Source organism: Ornithodoros turicata, chromosome 2 (genome assembly GCF_037126465.1).
Source record: "Ornithodoros turicata isolate Travis chromosome 2, ASM3712646v1, whole genome shotgun sequence".
In the NCBI taxonomy this organism is placed as follows: domain Eukaryota; kingdom Metazoa; phylum Arthropoda; class Arachnida; order Ixodida; family Argasidae; genus Ornithodoros; species Ornithodoros turicata.
This window is the reverse complement of record NC_088202.1, coordinates 18,062,322-18,083,726: the sequence shown is the minus strand read 5'-3', so window position 1 is coordinate 18,083,726 and position 21,405 is coordinate 18,062,322. Positions and strand designations below refer to the sequence as shown.

General features: G+C 46.7%; 1 long non-coding RNA gene across 1 annotated transcript in view; it reads right to left on the bottom strand.

Moving 5' to 3' along the window:
- Nucleotides 1-20,210, bottom strand: part of LOC135383169 (uncharacterized) — a 63,959-nt gene extending 43,749 nt beyond the window's left edge. The window contains exon 1 of the long non-coding RNA XR_010419711.1: nucleotides 19,924-20,210. This is a non-coding gene — a long non-coding RNA (uncharacterized LOC135383169). The remainder of the gene's footprint in view (nucleotides 1-19,923) is intronic.
- Nucleotides 20,211-21,405: the final 1,195 nt, after the last annotated feature.

Below are 21,405 nucleotides of genomic sequence, written 5' to 3'. Positions count from 1 at the left end.
AGTTGTGACCGAAAGCTCAAGAAGCTATGCAATGTAGAATCTTACCACGAAGCTATAAGAGTCGCACATGAAAAAGGAATCTGTTCCTCAAGTGAGGCGAAGGTAATCAGATGCTTGTTCTCGTTCTGTGCATTTCATTCCACATTTCATTTTCTTGTATGAACCTACAGATCTATCTTGAAGACGGGACGCAGGTGGAGGAAGATACATTTGGTGATCTCTGCAATGACTCCTCTTTCGAAAAGATATTCATCATCACAGAAAGATGGGCTGATCGCAATGGCAAGGCACCTTAAAATAATTGTCATTCTTGAATTTGACTGTTGCATTGTTATTCAGATGCTGACCTTCCAGCATCAACAACGGATGACTACCAGTGCGGGCAGAGCAGTTATCAGTCGGAGTTTTCAGAACCTGTACATCCAGTTGACTTCAACATCGCTTCGCTGTGCCTTTCAGCATCATCCGAATCCTCGCTGTCCGGTGGAAAGAGGCTGCTCACACGAGACCGCCTAGAACTCGTGAGAGCGATTGTTACAATGCTTACAAAGAGGGGCTCAAGACCGAGACGGAGTCAACTCATAGAGGTCGCTAAATTATTCGTGGGAAAGTACCCTGAGTCACTGCAAGACCGCTCTGTCACCGGGCATGTTTTGGGGAATGGGTATAGTTCCTTTCTCCAACAGTTGGAAACGAGAGTAGAAAATGTCTCTCGTGGGCAGAATGCAGCGCTTGCAGGCTTCGCCAGCGGTAATCTCTCAAAAAGGCAAGCAAAAGAGGCCTACGGGTGTGAAGACTGGCAGCCGTCCGATAATAGCATATCCAAAGAAAGAGCTCAGGAACTGCAAACGTGGCTCCAGACAGAGGTGCAAAAGCCGGAAGAGCTGGTTGATGCACATTCTGCTTCTCGTGCAATGCAAGACACTTATTTTGCTCAGCGTCTATACATTAATTCTAAAGAACCAGCCCACAGCACAGCAGAAATAAAAAATGCTTGGCCAATGCTCTTCCAGCGCCGGTTCTTCCTTGCACATGCACAACGGCTTCTTGGCAAGGATGTTGAGGTAACCTGTGAGCAGTGAATGATAGCTTCCAAGATATATAGCACTACTTGAAAGGAATATGGCCTGGAACGAGCATTGGTGTTCACGATTTCCATTATATTGCTGCCTTTCTGATTCTATCACTTTTTCCCCTCGCAATTTAGGTGCCCTTCCGAGCGGGAATGAGGGCGTACGCAGGTCGTGTCAGTGAGGCTCTGAAGAAGAGCTCCAGTCCTCGTGGTCACCACTGGCTTGCTTTGTCAGAAATTGCACGAAAGCGGACGCAGGTTCATGAGGATCCACAAGAAACAGTGCTGATACCTCTCCTGCTCAGCGCCTTCACTGACCAAGAGGACTTCCTCTTTCAGGTGTTCGATGTACGTATGCACTGTCGGAGAAGGATGTCCTTACCTGAGTACGCAACAACAGCTGTGTGTTTCACTGTATATTCAGAAACTCATTACTTTACAGGAAGGCTACAGTGTTGTTGATAGCCTGGACCATCTCTCGTACACACCAGTGGTGGTAGTTCTCGGTACGTAACTTTAGTTGTCCTGCACCCATAGTGAATCGACAAAGTTTCAAAGTATACAGGCACGCAGCCGTAGCCGGAGTAGTTTTGCATTGCATGTTATAAAAGCATGGCTGAGAAATAAACATTCGGGCGTTGCCCAAAGGTGACCGGATTACAAATAGCCCGGTATATACAAAGAACTTGTCGTTCACGTGGACAGTAAACCTTCAACAAATTATTATAATGTGCTGTTGCACAAAACTACAGCACAATGCCTTTTTCGTTTCAGGAGGAGACATATTTGCCCGCAACAAGTTCTTTGTAGTTGTGGAACATGTCATAATCTTTGAGGCTGTCAGCACTTTCACCGAAGCAACGATGCTCATGTTCATGGCCTATTACATGTTCAACATGGAATACCCAGATGAAGTGGCTTCTACCCTGGAGTTCATTCAGAGGTGATTGAGCACAGTAACTAATTGTCAATTTTGGCATCAAAATGCTCGAAAAGGGAACAAGATATTTCAAACCAATACAGATAAAGCACTGATGTACCCTTTTTCCTTTACCTGTGGCAGTCGCGATTGGTGAGGTGCATTAGGTGAGAAAACGTGCATGCTTTTACCTACATCTGCCAAATTGTTGTTGCAGATAAGACATTGCTGCTAGCGATTTCTTCTTAAGGACCCCAATTCCACCGTGGTTGCTCGTGTTTATTTTTCTTTACTTTGCTTAAGTGCTCTTACAACGACTTGCTTTTTTTTCGATAGGCATCTTATGGATATAAACCCTTCCAAAGGCACAAAGAGGAAGAACTCACGAAAGCAAAAAAACGTGGGAGCCAAGGTCCTTAAATTCATGAATCTTCTCGCATAGCTTTTCAAACATGCATTTTGCAGAGCTTGTGAATAAAGAATGTTGCCAAACCTACTCTGGCTGCTTTTGGTGAACTGTATGCCGTGTTCGATAGTGTTGCATGCCATAACAAAAATTAATAATAATAATAAATAACAAATTAAAATAAAAAGGGCACACAAGCAATACAACAACAGCATACTCCGTTGTTCAGTTAACGGACAACTGTCCGCAAAAAGCCGTCAGCTCAGTCAATCCGAGAACGGGTGAACCTCCGTAAAACTACTACAAATTATTTCAACACAAGACGGATAACTGTCCGTAAATAAGCTGCCTCTCTGTTAAGCAAACAACGGGCTATGTTATGGCAATATGGTTTCCGCGCGAACATCAGTTTTTTTAGGAATATTTTTTTAACAGTGTATGACGCTCAGTTTCATACGAAATAAAGTGTTTGATCTAATGTTGCTTGTTTGTGCCACTGATACGCACTGCTGTGCGGTGTTGATGTAATGTTCAGAGAACGCCAGTAAGCCTGGCTAAGGCACGGGAAAAAGGTCCACTAGAGGTCCGTAAAAGGTCGTCATTGACGTACTATGGACTTCCATGGGACGTGCGCGGATGTTATTTTGCCAGTTCTGAGTACGTCCCAAGTATGTCAAAATTATGTTTCAGGATGTCCTCAGGATGTCTTCATTGTCCTGAGGGTAACATCATGTAGACGTCCTTGGGACATCGGTGGTTTACTGGGCCGCTTGCCGACCAAGAAATGCGCTGGCGTATGTGGTTCTGCTTCATCCGGGCTGTCGGCGACGGAAGTCAGAGGACGTGAGTTTACGACTGCCTCCACACCGTGCAGGATTGTGGTCAGTTCTTCAAAACTGAACCGGTTTTTCCCAAGGATCCTTTTGAGATTGTTCTTCACCACTCGGACAAGCCGCTCCCAGAAACCACCCCACCACGGAGCACGCTCCACAATGTACTTCCAGTGAATTTCCCATTCGGTGAGGTGGTCTTGGAAACTTGGTCCGCGCAGTGCCTTCCAGATCTCTGTGTCCGCTTTCTTGAATGTTGAAGCGTTGTCCGTGTATATTACGGACGGGACACCTCGTCGGGCAGTGAACCGTCTGAAGGCTAGCAGAAAACTTGCGGTACTCATCGTCGTCACCAGCTCTAAGTGTAGCGCTCGGGTAACTGCGCAGGTGAACAAAGCGATATATGTCTTCTGATCCCCTCCGTCCGGCGTCTTCACGAACAGGGGTCCAGCGAAGTCGATCCCTATCACATCGAACGGTCCTGTTTCCTTTACTCGATCAGCAGGAAGCGGAGCAACGGGAGCTGATGCTGGTCTAGCTTTGAATCGCCGACAGACGACGCACCGATGTAGGACCTTTTTCACCAGCTGTCGACATCTGGGGATCCAATACCGCTCCCTTACTTCGGTCATGGTGTCTTGCACACCTCCATGTAGCAGGCGTCGGTGTGCCTTTTCCACAACGAGTTCAGCAAGCCTGTGGCCATTAGGCAGTAATATCGGGTGCTTTGCAGCCGTAGACAACGAAGCGTGTTGCAAACGACTTGATATCCTCATTATGTTGTCACCATCAAGCACTGGTCGTAGCTCAGCGATAGGAGACTTCTCGTCGACCCCGTCGCCGCGCCTTAGTTGCTGCATCTCTGTGTTGTACTCTTGTTTCTGCGCCTCCCTGATCCAGTAGAGGTCCGCCCTTTGTATCTCTTCGGCTGTTAGAGGCCCTGAAACCTTTACTTTCGGTTGGCAGTTATTGATGAAGCGGTACACCCACGCTGTCACACGGAGGACGAATTGCAGTCGGCTGTAGTTCTCCAGGCTCAAGACGCTGGTCGTTGGACGGTCGTTGCCTGCCAACAAGACTTGGGTTTTTAGACGTTCAGCTTCCAGTTCTTCGTCCTCTACTTTTTCCTTGGGTGCTGAGTTCGGCCATGACTCCGTAGTTCTAATCAGCCATTCCGGACCCTTCAACCACCTTTTGCAGCTCGACAACCTTTGCATTTTCTCTCCTCTCGTCAGCAAGTCTGCGGGATTCTCCTTCCCTGGGCAATGACGCCAATATTGCCGGATCTGTGGTGGATTGTACCTCGGTGACTCGGTTCCGTACAAACTGTTTCCACCGGAGGGCTGATCCTTTGATCCCTTCAAGGACGATGCTGGAATCCGTCCAGAAGTAGAACTTCAGTGGCCAGTTTGTAAGGGAGCTCCGTATGACCTTTGCTAGCCTGCACCCGACTAACGCTCCCATCAGTTCCAGTCGCGGCAATGTTAAAGTTTTCAAGGGTGCGACGCGCGCCTTCGAGATCATGAGCGTTACTGAGACGTCCCCAGTCGTGTCTTCTGTTCTCAAGTATGCAACTGCTCCGTATGCCAAGGGACTTGCGTCCGTGAAACGTGTACCTGTACTCCCGCGATATCTCCTATTCCTTGGCTCACGAAACGCGGTATCTCGATGCGTTGCCTGTACGGTAGGCCCTCGACTCATCGTGTCCACTCTTCAACCATCTCCACGGGTAAGTCTTCGTACCAGCCAACGCCGGCTTGCCAGATCCGTTGGAATAGAATCTTTGAACATATCGTGAATGGTGACACGAAACCTAGTGGGTCGAATACCGATGCAGAGACTTGCAGTATCGTTCGTTTCGTAGTGCTTTCCGAACCGGTACTCCTGTTGTGTTGTGCAAGCTTCAGACTGTCTGTCTGCCGATCCCATCGTAATCCCAGTAAGCCTGTGTCGTGATCTCCGGGACCAACCTCTTCTTGTTCTTCAAAAAGCTGGTTAAGACGCTTAGAATTTGATGCCCACTTCCTCAGGTGCATTCCCGCTGATCTCATGATCGCGTTGGCTTCTTTGTAAATCCGTTGTGCATCCTCCTCGCAGGAAGCCCCTGTTAACAGGTCATCCACGTAGAAGGATGTGGCGAGCTTGGAAGCTGTTGCTTTCAACCGTTCCTCTACGCCGTTCAGGTGGTGTATAAGTGTTGCTGCCAAGAGGAACGGACTCGAGGTCGTCCCGAACGGTACTCTAGTCATTCTCCAAACTTCGGGGGCTGGTAAAGGACCCTCCTCCGTCGGTGTTTCTTTGTACCACAAGAAACGCAGTGTGTCTCGATCTTCCTCTCCAACCACTACCTGCAGAAATGCTTGGGCGACGTCAGCCACGAGCGCGATACGTTCGGTGCGAAAGCGCAGTAATAGCGGTATCAGTTATGTTTTCAGCTTGGGCCCTTTTTCCAGGTACGCGTTTAATGGAGCTGTGTTTGGAGCGTGAGCGGAAGCGTCGAAAACGACCCTGAGTTTGGTGGTTGTGGAGCTTTCCCGAATCACCGCCTGTTGTGGCATGTAATATACATGCTCTGCCGACGTTGGCTCCAAATGAGTAACGACCTCCGCGTGTCCTTGCTCCAGGTATTTGCGCATTGCTCCATCGTAGTCTAATAAGTGGCTGTAGTTTCGCCGCAGTCGTTTGACCAAAGTACGTAACCGGTGCTCTGCGACTTCTCTGTTGTCTTCTAGTGGACTACTGGTGTGCTTCCATGGCAACCCTACTTTGTACCGACCATCCTCCCGCGTGACTGTGCTCTCAAACTGCTTCATGACTGTATTTTCCTCGTGGCGACCGTCATCGGCGTTGTCGGTAATTCCTAGGCTCTCTAGCTCCCAAAATTTTTTCAGATCGAAGGTACTTTCCTCCGTTGCGGCTTCAACGTGCAAAACGCAGGTAAGCGCGTTAGTCTCCTCAGTCAACGATCACTTGAGCACGGCTGGCCCTTGGAACGTCCAACCCAAGTGTGTGTCGACGGCGACTGTGTTCGTTTTACCGGCACAGCGACGGACGTTTGTCTTCACCAGCTTCCACATTTGATCTGCGCCTATCAGAAGCCCGATTCCAGGTTCTGCTTCTACTCCTGGAAAAACATCTCGTCGGCAATGTGTCCTCCTTCAGCTCTGACTGCTTCTACGAGAGCGTCGTCTGGGCATAGTGACACGATGTCCTTGGAGATGAACGGTATCTCCACGGCCTCCAGCAGGTGCTCCTTCTGATCATACTGGCTGCGGAGCTTTACTTGCACCAGTTTCTGTCGGTGAACGACTCCTCCCGCCGTAGCGTCGCCAAAGGTGTTCAGCCTCACCACTATGTCGCCTAGCTTCTCCAGGTTCAAGCGCCTGGATACATCTTGACGGACGAAAGTCTTCTGGCTGCCGCCATCAAAGATCCCTCTAACATAGGCCGACTGTTTTCCGGCGAGAATCCACGCTCGAAATGTCTGTAATAGCACGACGTCGCCATCGTTTGTTCCTCCTGTGCTTGCGGCATACATGCTTGTTGTTTCGACCGTTTTAACCTTCGTCCCCGAGACGGAGTTCCAGTTGGGGTCGCAGAGTGAAGCCACGTGTTTGCCTTTGCACGACGAGCATACAACCCTCCTCCTGCAATCGTTGGCACGGTGTCCTTTCACTGTACACCTAAAACAGCGACTTTCTGCGGAGAGTGTCCTCTTCTTTCGATCCAAATCTATGGGGGCGGTGCAGTTCTCCATCGTGTGCTGCTCGGAATCGCAGAAGTTGCACCGTGCCACCTTCGCCGATGCATGCAAAACTGCGGATGCTGGTCGGGGTTTCTTGAGTCGGTTTCCCTTCGCTTGTTGATCTCGACCAGAATCATTTTTGCTAGCATTGCTGTTACCAGCTTTCTCTCTGCTCTCCACTTCTATTTGTAGAAAATCGAGAATGCTGTCGAGCTCGGATCCGGATGACCCCGTCATTGTGGTGCTTTCGTCGTTCCGTTGGGAGCTCTGGTGGCCGCCTGACGTGTTCGGTTGGGCAGAAACGATCCACGAGCCGATCGACGATAGTACTCGACGGTGATATCACCAGGTAACGCCTTCAGGATGATGTTCACGAGTAACGCGGCGTACGTTGACGGGGAAATTCCGAGGGCCTGTAGTCCTCGTCTGTGTGTCTGCACGTGGTCGAACAACCTGCGGAGACCCCGGATGTCGTCTGACGATGTCACCACAGGAGGTGTCCTCAGCTTTCCAAGATGCTCTTGTTCAATTCTCTTCTGATCTCCGAAACGACGAGTCAAAATGTCAGTCGCGTCCTGGTAGCACATCTCCGTCGCTTGAAGACCCGCTATCGCCGCGGCAGGTAGTCCGGACAGCAAAGAGCGCAGATACTGGAATTTCTCCCTTCGTGAGAGATCTTCATTTTCGTGAATAGACTGTCGAAACTGCTACCAAAATGGTGTCCACTTCGCAAGATCTCCGTTAAAGGTCTGCAGCTGCAACCTTGGCAGTCGAACCGCACTTGGCCTTCCACTGTTTGATATCAGATTCGTTGATGTCGTGGTGGCTGCCCCAATGTTCAGAACGGGTTCCGTTGCCTTCGCCTTCAACAGGCTCGTCATCTTGAGGACGAGCTTGATCTTCGTATTCGAGTACTGTCGCATACTCCTGATCCATGTGCTGATCGGTAATCAGCGGTTCTATTTCTCTATCCAAGATACTTAGCTCCTTGCTGTTGTGCAACAGCCTTTCCAGCAGTGATGCGTACGTTTGCGGTGTAGTAGTCGGGTCGGCCAGTGCTGCTGTCGCCTCGTTGATGACCATAGTCGTCTGCGTTCCGCGTACAGCTCGCTTTCGCTTCAGCCGGTCCATCGTTGATCTGAAGACGACAATCCTCTAAACGTTGAGACAGTCCTGGTCCACGGTTCCTGGCTTCGATACAGTGGGAGGCCTCTGAGTCAGTCTCCTGGGTTTCGGCACCATGAAAAAAGGTATTCGTTCGATCTCTACAAAAAGGATATCCAAGACGGCCGTGAACCAAAACAACTTTATCGTCTTCAATGTTGGAACAACTGAATCGACCAGTCACAGTGCGCCACGCTCCTCAACGTATCAGGGCACACCGTTTTTCCTTTTTTCATCGCCCTCTTTTTCGTCTCAACCACAACCGGGAAGACGAAGTTGCTGACACCTTACTAACCAGCCTAAACCAAATACCAATTCATTACAGGCCATACTTTAATTTTATAAGTCTTTAGCTCATAACTTTGCAAAACGCAAATTCCACACTAAAGATCATTTTCTTCTTTAAATTTTCAAAGTCAAAACTGCACGGTATTTCTTGCATTTTTCTAAAGATATAGATTAAAAAGTTGTGCATATACTCACACATGCTATACAAGATATTTGATTGTGGCTTAAATGCTAAAATTTATCGATTCACATTCAGGAGAAGTGGTGACTACCACACATCAGTAAGAGTTTAATTAAAATTTGAACAGGTGTTGTAGAATGTGTAATTTCTCAATACGCAAGCTTAAGTTCTCTCACTTTGACGAGCACTCTTTCACGATGTCTGAGAAGTTAATCGAATGGATTGATATTTTCTGTATACACTATAACATAATGCGAATTCTTTATGTCGTGGATATTAAAAGTACGAATATTTTCCGAACGAAATTTACTTAAAACTCGAAGATAGGGTACCCGCGTCCTTGAAGACGTTTCAGCAACACGCCAGGCTGCGTTTCCCGAACGCGATTCTGCGCCCGATGCGTTTACGCGGTACCGCACGCGAGCGTGTTGCTTTCTCCGGAGACGGGTTCGTCGACGCGAGTGACCCTTTCTTCGAGTTTTAAGTAAATTTCGTTCGGAAAATATTCGTAACTTTTAATATAATAATAATTGTTTCTTCTGCATCAGGTTTTTTGGCTGGGTCTTTCTTCTTCACACAGAGTCATAACATAATTCCCGACACTAATGACTTTAATAAATATATTTTCACTTGTACTTTTGTGTATAGCTATCCATTGCATGTAAACAGTCTACTGCACACCTATTGTAGCTGGAAAAAATTAGCGATTCAATTCGGCTTAGGCTGAAAAATGACGTAAGTCGGCGGCCCAGGCTGAAGGGTAAACGCGCACGCAGCCCTCCGGCCACGCGCCGCCCAACGGTAAGCGCCTCCACCCGAGCGCCGCCCGCCGGGTGCGGGAAAAAATACGGGAACCAAGTCGGCCAAGGCTAAAAAATGTCGACAGAAGTCGGCCCAGGCTGAAAAATGTGAGAGGGTAAACGCGCACGCAGCCCTCCCCCCACCGTTAAGCACGCGGACAACCCTCCGCGCACACGCCGCGCAGGGAAAAATACGCGCAGGGCTTAGGGGCAGGGGTCAGGGGTCCAGGTTTCTACCTCTCACGTCCGCCTATACGACACCTATCTATACTACTCCCCACCATGTCGTTTGGACAATTGGGATATTTTGAAATAAATAAATAATTGAAACCTACATGTGTACCTTCGTCTGGCTCTTCTACATCCTCGGGTGACCTCAGAAGCTCAGAGTCAGAGTCACAGTCCGTCGTGCTGTGAGTTTCTGCAGTAGACACATTTTCTGACGGCAGTGGCAGAATTTCAGTTTCAGCAGGTGTCACGACAGTCGAAGAGTGATTTGTTGCATGTTCTTCAGAATTGGTGGCATTCTTTGAGCATCCAGGAACAGTAAATGCGTCGCTTCGGATATCACTCAAGGCTGATGTATCACATGGTGGCAACGAAGCAGCAAGAATTCCGCCCACATAACTTTGACAGAGTTTCTTTATGCGCCGGCTCCTCTTCTATTTCGTCGTTGACGTTCAGCTCATTCGCACATCAGCCGTACGAAGACTGATTGAGATGTCGTGACATTCAACGGAAACATTGCGCGGTTGCTGAGTTACAATCAGTCATTAGTTGCGCACTTCGGACGATTATTGCTAATTGATTGCTACGTTTAGCAACCGAAGTTGTACTGCTTTCTTTTCTATTTACAAAGATGGGTAGCACTGCTCGCTCTTTCCAGACTTGCTCAACAACCCATTCGAAAGTTTTGTTTCAAATTAGAAAAGTAAAACAATTAACTGTCGTAATGAACTCGCGAAAGCATCTCGTTGTTCACACCACCTGCGAGCAGTTTTCTCACATTTTCTTGCGTGTTTGCATTTTTTTTATATGCGTAAGAAAGGAGAACATCGGACACTAGCGCCAAACATCGCTCTGTGGCGCCACAAAGTCAGGCCTAGTTTCCCGTTGAGGATGCCAAAGGGTTGTTAGCGTGGCAGGTTTTGGGTACGTGTTCATGTTGTTGCGGAATGTTTTTTATCGTAGCAAAGAAACCATTTTGCTTGTTCGGTCTCTCACATATAGTTCAAGATCTCTTTCGAAGACTCCTCGTTTCAAAGACAAGAAAGAGGTGGGTGTACCTTGCTAATCTGCGCAGCGTCGGTTAGGCTAAGGTTTTGCATGCACGTGTTTCAGGATGGCGAAGTTCGCCGTCGTCTAATTTCCTGATGAGAAGAGAGTTGCCATTGTGCCGGTGTCATGGACCATGAAGAGTGGGCGACTGTGCATGTGGCCTCCAAAAACCTGGCCAAGCTTCAAAGTTATATCGACAGTGAAAATGGGAAAGCCACCGCAATCTGGAATGCAGATCTGCAAGTCGCGACGTTTGAGCAAATGTGGTAGGCCATGTTTTTGATTTCGTTTGAATTGCGGCTCTAGAGTAATTAGTTCAAGATATACTGCGAACACCGCTCGGGCACCAAGCGCAAAAGCACATGTGCCTAATGGAAACGGGTGTCGCGGATTATGAGGGCGTATCGATTCCTGTATAGCTTATGCAATCGCGGGCTGATGTTTCCTCGCTTGTACTCAATTCTTAATTGTTTTTCTTCTCTTCCATGCAGACACAGTAAGTCTCACCTGTACAGCTGTCTCACTTTATCATAGTTCCACTGACTGCATTCCCCCATTGGGTTATGCATTCCTCCACTTGGGATATAATATTCCTCTTCCTCATAATGTTTCTGCTGTATCACTTGGGTATTATGGGCAGGCAGTCACGCGGCAAGAGAGAAGTCTTTTCACATCAAACTGTGAATCGGAGCACGACACAGATTCCGAAGATGTGTTCGGAATAGTTTCACAAAGTTCGGTTGATGGTTCGCAAAATGGAGTGGGACAGGCTACCCTCCAACCCACAGCGGGGAAGCCCACAGACTTGTCATCCGCTGTCATTTCAATGCCGGCACCACCGAAGGGCAAATTAACTGGACAGAAGTTGCCATCATCAAAAACACGACAGCGCAACATGGAGCCCAGTAAGCTTTTATCAAAGATTGACTTTTGGCTAAACCTTAGCAAAACAGACATATCCTGTAGATTCTAGCAATGTCATTAGTGCATGATATTTCGTCATATTCCTGTTTCAACTGAGTTACCCAACTGACTAGGCGACGAACACTGTGAGATGTGGATATCCAGACCTCAAATTACTTGTTCGCTATTTATATATGCCTCATACTTTGTGTGACAACATGACTGAGATTAGTGATTCCTTTACTTCGATATTTATCATACGTGGCAAACCATCACACAGGCTGCCAGTCCTCACCTGGTACAGGAAATAGCCAACCAGGAACACCAGCTCTTCCGTCCAAACCTGTGCCACCGAAGCGCAAGCTAGCTGACTTGGTGTCATCACCAAAGCCTCAAGAACACAGTGAGATTGGTAAGTTCTCATAAGAGGAATTCCTCTAACATGTTTCGTATTACATGTGTTACATGGGGGGTGCACCCATATTTGCAGTTTTTCTGGCTTCTTTTGCCTTTCTGACAGACAGTTTGGGGGTGTTACAAGTTCTGGGGGGCGTGAGAGGGTGCTTGGAGAATTCCTGCAGCCCAATTTTACGTAGCACAAAATTGAAGCCCTTGTTGAAAGCCCGAGCTAAAAAGTGCGCCATTGACGTTTCTGGGGATGGTCTCCAAGGGTCTGAGACAAGTGCAATGCCTGGACGCATATCACAGTCTTTGTTCCCGTCTCCAAATCTCCTGCTACCAAGTATGCCGCCAGCTTTCTTCGCAAGACAGATCGGGAGCTCGCGCAGGATTCCGCTTATATTCAGAAGATTTTTGCGACGCCCGCCCTTCCTAACCCTGACACCCTTTCTAACACCCTGAATCTACACTTTCCCGTACTATGCAGTTACGACAGATTTGGTCGCACGAGCTTTTTGTGAATCCGACCCCCGGTCACCCTGATTTCGATTTTCTTCGGCAAAGCCAGTTACTTTATGCTTAAACATTGCCTCGTAGTGGGCCCGTCCTTGCTTTATCGTGACTGAATCACATTGAGTGACATCGGTGAAGCCTGCCGCACTCTCCAGGAAAGAAAATAATTTTTGCACCGCATGCCTGAAGGCAACCATACAGGAAAACGTTTTGCTAGAATGCGCACTGGTAACTAAAGCACATGACCACTTCAGGGCACTTTTTTACTCTATAACTTGTACGTCATACACTGGAAAATATGAAAAAAAGTTTAACATTTAAATTCTTGAAAAAATGTGTGGTACATCATGTGAAAAGTTTAACATTGAATTCGTTGAAATATTTAATTATTCCAATGCATATACTTAGGACCTTCCAATTGCGCAGTCAAGTTCATGTTGCTGTTGTTAATATACATATTACTGGCAGATGCGCTCAAAATGAAAATTCTAGTGCAAGCTCTGCAAACCGAAATTTATGAGAAAATTTTTTTCAATGCGGAAACAGGTCTGAGAAAAGGAATTTGTACTTCAGAGAGCGATCCTTTCCAAGATGTTTCAAGTGACGAAGACTGGATCTTTGAAAGATATTCAGAGCAAGCAACAGGTATGCTGTAGTGATGATCCATTGTGCAAATGGTTATGCATCAGAGTGGTGTACATTCTCGGCAAATTTAACGTGTTGTTTAGTTTCAGAACCCGAAGGAACACAAAATGAAACACAGACCTCCCCGATGCAGTTGACCGGTAAGTGCGAGCGCAAGGTTGTGGGAGTCATTGCTCAGAAGAGAGACACTACAGATTGAGCACACACACACGTTACTCTACACAAAATGTAGCAAACTTACAAGCGGTGAGAAAGCACATAAGGAACACGCCTATATGCAATTGTCTGTGGAATGTTGATCACTTTGCAGTGGAATTTCTACGTGACATATTCCGGATCTGATCGTTTAACAACAATGGTTGAGGGAGCTGTGGCAGCATAACCGTCCTGTGAAAGGTGCTTACCGCGAAAAGTAACTACAGTAATATCTCTTTAACTCAAACGCCGGTTAAGAACAAAATTTGGCTTAAGTCGAACGCCCACGATGTCCCGTGCGCGGCCTGTATTCCTGTAATGTAAATAATACGTGCTTTAGTCGAAATCACTGCTAAGCCGAACAAGTGTTTAGACCCAGGTGACATTTTTCATCTGTCGAATTTCACTTCCGATTGGTAAACACCACCTTCCTAGACCATGAATTGCCATGATCGGCCAAGTTCTTCAAGCCAGCCAACACAATTCAATCCAAGTCCGCCTGATCGAGAGTCGACGGGATCGAGGCTTGCGTGATTCCAAAACTAGCGCGATATGCTGTGTGCGGGCTTGGCCGTTCAGCGCCAAAGATGCTAGATGAGGACGCAGTGAAGTGAAAGTCAACAACTGTGTGTACTGCGCACGCGTTGTTAAGTTTTCTGCGACATGTCATTGTCGACGCTGAGGCAACGCAGGTTGAAGACTCTCGCGCTTGCAAAATAGCACGAGCTGATAGCGGCTGTTGAAGCCGGCGCAAAATCGAAAGGAGAGATTGCCGCGGACTTCCGGATACCAAAGAACACGTTATCCACAATTTTGGCGAAGAAGTTGAAGATTTTCTTAACTGCCAGCAGTGAAGCATGCCCAAAGAACAGAACAGAACAGAACAGAAAAAGGGTTCAAGGCTTTGTAGCACATTAAATGTATAGGAAGCAACGAAAGATATCGGACTACTTCAAGAGCTGTTAGAGCGCAACCACGACCAGTGGTTTGTAGTAATTTCAGCAGTAGTGGCTATGTTTCTAATCCTTGAAGTACGTCTGCAAAGTATTGTGTGAGTTAAGTTATAACTACAAATAAAGGCAATATTGATCCATTTGTGGATTATGCAACAGTTTAGGGGCCATTTTTTATCAGAATTTGGCGGTTTGTTGATAAGTCAAAATACTGCTTAAGTCAAACTAACTGGTCTGGGTGGGTGTTTGAGTTAATGAGATTTTACTGTACATTGTAACAAATTTCCCACAATTCTGGTATTATGATAGTGCCCTAGCATCGCCCACCAGTGGTTGTCTTTCTTTTTTGGACCGTCTTGTTTTACTTTTTGTTGAGAGTAACAAATTCTTCTCCTAGAGCATTTGTCGGTCTCTACAAATCCAGCTACAGTGATGCTTGCCGCTATGCTTGCGAATTCTTGCCTGTTGTCCCGTTTCGTCCACGTGTTCGTGAACCTTCCATTTTTCTGCAACCGGTCTGTAGCCTAGATCACTACGTTCACATAATCCCCTCCACACTCTAACAAAGCAGCCATTCACTCCCGCCGTAAAAACCCGTACGGACCTTTCTTCCCTCCGGGCTGTTGACCCACAATTCGCACGAACCTTTAAACACGTCACACCTAACCCTTTAAATACCATGCCAATGATGAGGACGGTGCCCAGAAGAAGAACAGTCTCTGTTCGAAATATCGGCGGCTTCTGTCCTGAGGCAACTCCCTTCCTACATCTCTACCGGTTCGCTGGATTTCTACCCATCTACAGCTACAGTGATGTATTTCTTAACTTTCTAGCTGTTGAGTACCACATCATCACGCATTTAGAAGAAGCAAAGCAAAACACCAAAGAAGTTTTATCCACACTCAAGCACATCCAAAGAACTCAGCTGGACATCTTCCATACGCTGAGCCAGCTTGTGGGACGACACGACGACAGTGGGGAACCGCTTAACACGGATGACTTGAAAATTCCTTTGAGGACAATGGAAGATTTTAACGACCTAGGGGACCTTCTAGGAGAAAAAACAAGGCGTGAGGCACTGGTGAGGAACACTGAGGACTGATTTTTCATCCAATTGGCGCTTGTCTTGTGCTCTTCGCTAATGAGGTCGACTGGCATTCTGTATACACTATAGTTAGAGCCTGACCTTTTACGGTTATATCCGATTACGTACGATATTTACCCCCGATTGAAATCCGCAAAAGCAGGGTTCAACCCGATATTTCCCAGAAAACTATTGGGCCAGGGGGATCTGAGGTCATCACAACTAAGAGAGAACTTTGGAAACTGAGACCATGTCAAATGTTAAAACTGACGCACCATGTTAAAACAGAGTCCATGCTGCCTGTTACATGCATGCACTCTGTGTCCTGGTGTGTTGTTTGTATTATGTATTGCAAAACGAAGACTTACGCCTGATTCTATTTGATTGCAATCCGATTACACCCGAATTATTGAAGCAAAATATAACCCGATATTTACTAACGAACGAATTACTAAGCAGCGTTCATAATTACTGCTTTCAGCCTACCACAATAGTCTTAACCAGTGTGGAGATATCTTCTGGGACTGTTCCCAGCTCTTAGGATGCATGTTGCCGCTCTCTTACTTTAATTATGTAATGCACTATTTTCAGAAACGATACTTGGCTGGTTACGGTGGGGCTGGCCTTGATGCTCCAACGAGGGCGATCATGTCGTGGGTTTTACATCCAACGCTACAGCTGAAGTTCAATATGCATGGGAAGAAAGGCAACAAGGCTCCATTTAAAGGAACCAGCCTTTGTGGTGTTGTAGTTGGCATGCGTTTCTTAAAGCTTCTTTGGCAACAGTCAGCTTCCTCAAACTTGCATGCAGTACACTACCGGTGTGCATGATTGCAGCTGTCTACCAGTAGCTACTACACAGTTCAGAAGGTGATAGGATGTTCCGTTATGTTAACTAGATTTTTGAATTTTGCTAGTATTGAATTATTCGGTGCAATTTGGTTTGGTTCACTACTGTCCTCAAACTACTCACTTTGTAAAACGAATATAAAACCTGAGACACGGAACAGAAAAAGACAACACCACGTTCCGTGTCCCAGGTTGTATAGTCGTCTTACAATATACCAGCTCACCTGCACCCTTGCACTTCTACTACTCACTTTGTATTCGCTTCTACTGCGTAACTACTATTCCACTCAATTTAATGACTATTAAAGGAGCTCAAAAAGCACTTTAAACACTATCATTTTTGTAACCAAGCCGTTCGTAAGCTTATTAAAACGCACCATGCGAAGTAATTCTATCAACGGGTGCACACATATCGCAGAATTCGATGATGAAGATCGCGACCCTGCGCAACGGTGGCAATGCCCGGAACGAGCCGTCGAGCTACTCGCGTCATGTTATGTTCTTAATCGCGGCATATCATCTTGATTGATTGATCAATCAAGATTATATGCATATCATCTTACGAAGTAGCATTTATCCTGGTTTTCCTTGTTTCCAGAACATGAATTTCGAGAAGGGGGGTTTCACGACCAGGAATATCGAGATCCTCTCTTATTCATTGCTTGACAGGGAGAAAGCAGGGGGAAAGAAAACGGAAAGAAAGAAAAGAAAACCAGTCAGCACTGCCCCGGATAGAAGCGCGGTCGCCGCTTTCAGCTTTTATTACGTCACCAATGACGTTTTTTCATTCTCCTCCTCGTTTGACCTGGAGGAGCGAGTCGAGTGGGAGCACGCACGGCGATGTTAAAGTGTTTTTTCTTTGTGCAAAAAAACATCGCCTAGAGAGATAATTTTCGTGTTAATCATCAAGTTAAGTTACCTGCTTCCACAACGCATTCGGAACAGAACATTTTTGAGATGGCTTTCAGAGCTCCTTTAAGAGAGGGGACCTCAGACATATTGTGCTCGAACATGCGAGATCTGTTTCAAATTGTGGTCGATTGTTCTCAGGGAAACCTGTACAATTTCAAGAATTTTTGGAGTTTCGTTTGTTTGTGAAGTGATGCCTGAGATGCGATATGCAATACCCTATTAAAGAAACTGATCATGTTCCTCGTTTATCTCAATGCCCAGGTGCAACCATGCAGAGGGCTCCAGGTGTAGAAGTATTGACTGTGCACAAGACAGTGGGGCGGTTCCTGGCCGGTGCAGCGGACAGGGACGGTGGGCGGTGAAGGCGAAAGAGTGTACTTGGAGTCACGGACGAAAATGCGCCGTATGATCAAATCACCTTCTAATCATATCACCCGTAATCAAATCACCCTGCAATCAAATAAAATGTTCAGTGTACAATAGTTTTGTAGGTCTGAAATTTTTTAGAAGGATCGGGGTTGCAGGTGTGACTTCTGCGAATAGCAAGAAATTAAATAAAAAGTAACAAATAAAGCAAAAATTACATAATGGCAATACTGGCTAGCCATAACGGGGTCTGCATGGCAATATTGGCATGCCAATATTGGTCCCCAATACTGGACCAGTATTGGGCCGGGTTGCATTTACAAAATTGGGCCAATATTGGCGACCTTAGCTCCCGATATTGGTCCAATATTGGTCCAATCTTGGCGTGCTGCTTGGGATGGTGTTGCTGGAGCTTTTGATATGGCGGGTCTCACTACCGAAAAAAGTTACGTACCTCTCAAGGAGGGGTCACGCCAACAGGTTATGGCAGCGAGGCAGCGCGTGAAGCAAGAATTGGCCCCGCGAGACGAAATGGTGCCAAGAGGAGGATACAGTGCTTCAGCTGCGGAAAATTAGGACACATCGCTCGACGTTGTCCAGAAAAATCGTCTAGTCAACCAGCAACAAAGAAGGAAGAGATAGCGATCCAACCGGAGTTCCTTCAGGGGGAAATACAACGCAAGGGTTGCTTCAGTCAAGGAGAATCAGCTCACAGAGATTGATCATGTATTGAATTTCTTCGCTTTTGAGGTTGAAGTGCACGGCACACGCAGCAGCGGATGGAATGGTTGGCCCGTCGACTCCGGGCCAGCAGCCACATGACAGGGTGTTGGGGTATTTTAAAAGAATTTCGGCAAGATCACTAGAAGGTGGTTACACTCGCTCGTCAAAATCATACGAACAGATGACATTGGAAATGTCACAGTCGAGGTAAAAAAATGTACAGGGCAACAATTTCTGGCTATGATGGACATCCTGTATGTCCCAAGTATGGCCGATAACCTGCTTTTGGTCTGTAAGCTGACGGACAACGGGGTATACGTGACATTCAAAGGCGACTGCTGCCCATGTATTGATGCGCAAATTTCGTTTTCGACGCTGTCAAAGAAGAGGGAATATACAGGTTGCATGCCAAAATAATTCAAGACCGTCGGCAAACTCAGCAAGCACGCATAGACAGGACGGAATCATGGTATCGTAGAATGGGTCACTTAAATGTTCAATGTCTTGTGCAAATGTCACGAAGAGGAATCGTTCGAGGTATCCCGAACTTGAGATCAGTGCAAATCGAGTGTAAGGAACACCAAAGGGTGTTCTCACGGTGCAGTGAAATACCTCGTCCCAACGTCATGCATGTAGCTTTTGTTCTTGTGGTTTGTAATGGTGCACATGTTATTTTTAGTTCTATTCTTTATCATTTTTGCAATGCGGTTAATGGGAGTTTGATGTGTTCCTATTTGTACTCGTGAGCACGATATGCGACATTTAATATACAGGCTGTTCTTTTTATTATTCGTCACTGAGTTTCTATAAAAGAAGAGTTGCGAGAGCACCGCTGATGCCATTTTGGTAGGCGGCTTATGCAGACAGGAACACGTCCTGTAGGACAGCGTATGCAACTACTGGATGACTAATTACCTCAAATTAATTAATTAACTTATTAATTATATATTTTATGGGAAATCCGAAAAAGTATCCGAACCGGCCATCCTTGAAATTAATCGTCCTTATTAAACGCCCTGAGAAGCGAACATGTTCCGAGATATCAATTACCAAATTTCGCTATGCAAATGAGCCAAAACGAGAACTGCTGCGCTGAGCCCCGCCACGGCCGCCATCGACGCATAAAAATAGCCCCAGCGCGATGAAGTGCGTGCGTGCGTGCGTGCGTGCGTGTGTGCGTGCGTGTGTGTGTGTGTGTGTGTGTGTGTGTGTGTGTGTGTGTGTGTGTGTGTGTGTAAGGGGGTAATCATCCCCTGTACGACGAAGGGAGTGACGGAGGATGAGAGCTTTCAGGTCATGCATACTGGGCTCCCCAGGTGTCCCAACTCTTCGAACATTAAGCGCTCTGGCCCACGCGGTCACCATGACGATGGGACACTTGAAATTAGTATTTTGAACGGCGGAGGTACACTACGCTAGCACGCGACAGTATCGGTACAACTCCAATCAGCCAATCAAAACGCCTACGATGATAACGGTTATCTAGTTAGAACTCTTGCAAGAGTACCTACCTCCTGGGACCTGCGCTGCTTCTACAAAAATCCTAACCTAATAAGCTTGAGTAGAATGCTTTGTAAGGAGGAAAGAAACAATAGACGAAATAAGTCGATGGGCAGCGCTGCCGCCTAGCCTTCAAACTGCTGCGCTGTGGAGGAGTGCGAACAACACTCTAATGTGGCGGGTAATGGGTTGTGTTACCTTGGAACTGTCGCGACGGCGACAACGACGAAGGCCGCGAGGGCTACCACTGGAGTCATCGGTGTTACTTGGTGTACTTTCGAGCACCGTATATCGTGTCACCGTGTTACTAAATGACACGGCTTAAGAAACTGCTCTTGACTGACTGCGCAAAACATGAAGACATAAATTCAGCTTGAAGCTCGCATTACACAAAGGGTTCTATGATGACGCGTCTAGTCATAAAATACTTCTCTGTCAAAGCATAGTTGTAAGGATTCGTTGTAAAGCTACGCATAGCTGTCACACCCCAGTCGTCACTATGCACTTCGAGTATTGTGTATTATGCACGTGGCAGGTATTTCGTGGCAGGTATGACAGTCTTCTTTCGTCTCGTCTTCCTTACAATATGATGCCGGATATACAAAGAAAGCTATAAAAAGATCAGGGGCAACTGGAACGTGCGCAGTACTAAAGCAACTTTGGAAACTAAACAAAACAACTACAGCTCCTGAAAAGATCGCGGAAGCCATTTGCATGGGGAAGTAGATTCACATGTTTTGTTAATGCGAATATTTTGTGTGTTTGGTTCAACATATTATGTGCACGTCAATGTTCATACATACGTCATCTCCAATAAGTGCTTTCGCAACATGATGAATGGACATGCAACAATTTCAAGCGGGTACACTACGTTGTGACTCGGACAAAATCATGCGCCCGCAGCGCGCCTACGCGAATCACAAATGTCTTTAGATTTGTGAGCGGAGTTGACATGTAGGGGTGACGTGTCCCGAAGCATAACCAATTGAAAAATCTGCTCGGGGAACACGAGACAGCTTAAAGCGATAATAGCGTGCAGCGACTTACTTTGGGGACTCCCACCATTCGATTTGATATAGCTTCAAATGTTAGCCTGCAAGTTATTTCACGAAAAATTGGTATTGAAGAAATGAAATTTCAATTGTAAACAACGAGAATTGGTGGAGGCAGACCACAGTTATGGACAACACATACGAGTAAGCCTCAAACGCCCAGGTATTAACGAATTCAAACAACTCTTGGAAAAGAGGTGCTGACGACACGAATCGAACCTGGGCGTTTGAGGCTTACTCGTATATGTCGTCCCTAATTGTGGTCTGCCTCCACCAGTCCTGGTTCTTTACGTCGTCTACAAATCGCCCTGCCTCGTGTCTGAATGAGAAAGTGAGTGAGAAAGATGTAACAGAGAATGGAAGTAGCGTGGTTGGTTGTCCGTCCCCCCTGTACTTGAGGCACTCAATAGCTAGCGGTGTGGTGTAGTGGTTAGCATGTATGACCGGATATCAGAAGACCAGGTTCGATGCCTGGCGTCAGTACCTCTGTTACGCGGTTTGTTTGAATTCGTAAATTTCAATTGTTCACGCATATTTCAAATACGAAATCTGCCGGTAACAAGAGCCATCAGTGACGTCATGCAAAATCGCAGCGGATTGGGCGCTTGAAAGATCGCTGCTGGCAGCC